General features: G+C 36.7%; 1 non-coding gene across 1 annotated transcript; it reads right to left on the bottom strand.

Moving 5' to 3' along the window:
- Positions 1-1,029: 1,029 nt before the first annotated feature.
- Positions 1,030-1,136, bottom strand: LOC112325711 (small nucleolar RNA R71). Its single transcript, XR_002979627.1, has one exon. It is a non-coding gene; the product is annotated as a small nucleolar RNA R71 (small nucleolar RNA).
- Positions 1,137-4,289: the final 3,153 nt, after the last annotated feature.

A 4,289-nucleotide genomic window follows, 5' to 3' on the forward strand; every position in this document is an offset into this window, starting at 1 on the left:
CTGATTTTATTAAATTTCGTTTGATAGTTTTTTGTTTTCTTTTGCTTTAGCCTAGATAACATTCAAACCCCCCCCCCCAAATTGCATATCATCTAGCATAAAAATCAGACTTGAACTTCCTCGTGGGATCGACCATTTGCTTGCTCTATACTATCTTGTGTGTTGTGTTTGAAGCTAGGGTAATTAATTTGTGCGACTGTGACATCGGAACAAATTTTGGCGTCGTTGCCAGGGAAGTAATTTTAGTTGATTCTTGTGGAATTATTTTTATTTGCTGTGATTGTTATTTCTTTTTCTAAAAAAAAAAGAATTTTTGCTTGCTGCGGTACTATTCAAAACAGATTGTTTTGTAGAATTAGGTATCGGGATTTTGTTTCCTGAAGGGAAACGACGTTTTAAACTGGATACTGGTAAACCACTATCCCCACCCTATCGAGGCCAAATTCCGCTATTTTCTAGGGTTTTTAGGCAATTTTAGTTTTCTAGCGTAGGATTTTCGTACAATTTGTGTTTTCAATCTCTTGTGTGGTTGGTTTCTTTTGTGTTTTCTTGATGATTTATGCCTGTAACCCGTTCTACTAACCAGAGTCAAGTGCAGGTGGATCTCGAAATAGAAAACACTTTACGCAGGTTACAAAAGGAAGCTCGTGTCAACACCATGGCTGTTGCACGACAACAAACACTCAAGGAGCTTGCTGCTCCTAATGTGGAAAATCAATCATTGTGCATAAACATCGACAATAATGTAAACTTCGATCTCAAATCTGGTTTTATACATTTGCTACCAACATTCAATTGGAACTTGCTGGTGAAGATCCTCATACTCATCTCAAGGAGTTCCATATGGTTTGCATTGGCATGAAACCGAATAGAGTTGACGAAGAACATGTTAAGTTGAAAGCTTTCCCTTTCTCTTTAAAAGGGGCAGCAAAGGCATGGTTTTTCTCTATTCTCCCAGGTTCCATTGGAACGTGGAATGCCATGAAGAAGATTTTCCTTGAAAAATATTTCCCAACATCTCGAGTTGCCAACATAAGGAAAGAAATATGTGGGGTTTGACAATCTCATGGAGAGACATTTTCTGAGTATTGGGAAAGATTTGAGCAACTATGCATTCAATGCCCTCACCATCAGATACCCGATCAACTGCTCATTCAATATCTCTATGAAGGACTGATGCCTACTGACCGTAGTATCATTGATGCGGCAAGTGGTGGGGCATTGGTAGATAAGACACTCGAGGCTGCACGCCAATTGATCTCAAAGATGGCAGCCAACTCGAAACAATTTGGCACGCGAGGAGACTTTGCAAACAAATGAGTAAATGAGGTAAGTATTTCTAACCTTGAAAATAAAGTTAATGATCTTACTTCTCTTGTGCGTTCTTTGGCTTGTGGCAATGTACATCAGGTGAAAGTTTGTAGCATATGTTCCTTACAAGAACATACCTCAGATATATGCCCAACAATGCAAGAAGATTACATTGAACAGGTTTATGTAGTTGATGGAGGATTCAACGGACAGCCCCAACGTAAATATGATCCCTTTTCCAACACGTATAATCCTAGATGGAGAGATTTTCCAAACTTATGCTATGGGAAACCACCTCAACAAGGCAATCAATGACGACAGTTCCATCCCCATGGATTTCAATCCCAACAGAATTATCAAGCGAGACAGCCCCCTCCATTCACAAACTCTAATGTTATGGGGTTGTCATCCAGTGATGATCTTCGTGAAATGATGAAAACTTTGGCTTCTAACACTGTGACCTTGCAACAAAATTTCATGTCTTTTCAACAGGAAACAAGGTCAAGTATTCACAACTTGGAGAAGCAAATGGGGCAAGTAGCTTCAAGTGTGGGGAAATTGGAAGCACAAATGAATGGAAAATTGCCCTCCCAAGCATTAAATCCAATAGAGAATGTTAGTGCGATCATGCTACGAAGTGGGAATGAACTTGAAGAGAAAAGGTCGAAACAAATTGAGATGGAGAAAGAAGAAGAGATAGAAACTGAATTGAGTATAAAGAAGGAACATCCTCCTCCTCCACAAACTGAAACATCAACCAACACTCCAAAGGTAACTCACTCAATGAATTCCAATTTTAAAACAATTCCACCCTTTCCTGTAAGTTCTTCTAGGTCAAAGAAAGAGGACAAAGAAAAAGAGATTTTAGAGGTTTTCAAGAAAGTAGAACTCAACATTCCTTTGCTTAATGCTATCAAGCAAATTCCCAAGTATGCCAAATTCTTGGAGTTGTTTACTACCAAGAGAGCTTTCAAACTGAAAGGTCATGAAATGGTAAGTATGGGTGAAGTTGTATCTGCTGTTGTTCAAAAGAATATGCCTTTGAAGCAAAAAGACCCAGGTGGGTTTACTATCCCATATGTTATTGGTAATGCTAGTTTCAAAAGGGCCTTGTGCGATTTAGGTGCATCCATTAGTGTTATGCCTAAACATGTTTATGATTCTTTTAGTCTTGAGCCTTTGAATAAAACTAGCATTGTAATACAACTTGCAGATCGTAGTTTTGTTTACCCACTTGGTGGGATAGAAGATGTCCTAGTCAAGATTGATAGTTTGGTCATTCCATTCGACTTTTATATTCTTGATATGGAACATGATTCTTGTGATTCATCAAACAACACTCCTATATTGTTTGGGAGACCATTCTTGAAAACTGTCAATACAAAAATTGATTGTGGTAAGGATACTTTGTTTATGGAGTTAGGAGATGAAAAAATTGAATTTAATTTTCATGATGCAATGACATATCCTTATAGCAATGTTTATTCTATCACATGTTATGACCAAGTTAATAAGTGTGTGCAGCAAGTTTGTGATTTTGATAGTGAGGTTGGATTAAGCGTAGCTTTGAGCTATGGCTATGATTTTACCAAGATAAAAGAGATGGAGAGGCATATATGTGTTCCCCGAAACATGCATGACTCAGCATTGGATTTGCAAGCTTTACAAATTGTCCTCCATGATGCAGGAGTCATTTACCCCATCACGGACAGTGAATGGGTGGCGCCTATCCTTTTGGTGCCTAAAAAAATTAGAATTACGTTGGAAGAAATACAAAATGATGCTTATGAGAATGCAAGGATTTATAAAGAAAAGACTAAGAGTCTTCATAACCGAATGATTACAAGAAAAGAGTTTAATGTTGGAGACAAAGTCCTTCTTTATCATTCGCGTTTGAAATTTTTTCCTGGAAAGTTGCGCTCTCGTTGGATTGGACCCTTTGTTGTTTCTAATGTTTTTCTTTATTGTGCAGTTGAAATTACAAGTTTAGAAACCAACAAAGTACTCAAGGTCAATGGGCATCGCTTGAAACCTTTCTATGAAGGTTGGACGGTAGAACTCACCGCTTTTGCGGAGTTAATTGAACCAATCTATAAACAATGAGCATGCAACATTTCAAGCTAATGACTTAAAACAAGCGCTTACTGGGAGGCAACCCAGCAAAAAAAAATTCAGATTTTCTTTCTTTTTCCTTATCTTTTATTTTTCTCGTTTTACTTTATTTTTATCATTCTCTTATATTCTTTTTCTTTTATTTCAACATTGAGGACAATGTTGTGTTTTAAGTGTGGGGGTATTGGGAGAATGTTGGTTTTCTTTGTTGTTAAAAAAAAACAAATTTCTATGTTTGATCTTTTGAACTCCTATTGGTTTATAAGAATGTGAGTATTACATATGAGAATTAATTGAGATAGATGGAGATATGAATCGAATGAAGGAGTGTGCATGCAAGTTTTAAGGTTTAATTGGTTTAGGGATCGACTTTGAGAATATGCCATGTTGACTTTATAGTGTTATACCAATGCAAGCTTTTGAGCCTTCAACATTATATTCTTTGATTGTGCATTCTTTCAATGATATGTATCTCTAGAACTTGCTTCATATCTTGTTGAGATTACATTCACATTACATATATACATGAAGATGATAAAGGCATTAGGAATTTTAACCACTTGAGCCAAAAAGCCAACCTAAAGCATATTATCCTTATTGAGCCCCTTTTGAGCTTGTTTATCTTTTCTTTGCTTTATCCATGTATAAGCCTTAACTTTTTATATGTTTTCCTTTTCCCCTGGCCAAGGATTAGTAGAGCATATACTTATGATATCTCATGGAATTATGGTTGGAAATTATGTGAAAAGAAAGAAGAAGTGATGCTTCATGAAAAGATGGGCAAAGTTTATGGTAGAACATATTCATTGATTGAATTTGAGAGATTTAAACACATAAGCCTTAAACATGTGAGTGTTGGAGTGTAT

Source organism: Populus trichocarpa, chromosome 11, assembly GCF_000002775.5.
Source record: "Populus trichocarpa isolate Nisqually-1 chromosome 11, P.trichocarpa_v4.1, whole genome shotgun sequence".
Taxonomy (NCBI): Eukaryota; Viridiplantae; Streptophyta; class Magnoliopsida; order Malpighiales; family Salicaceae; genus Populus; species Populus trichocarpa.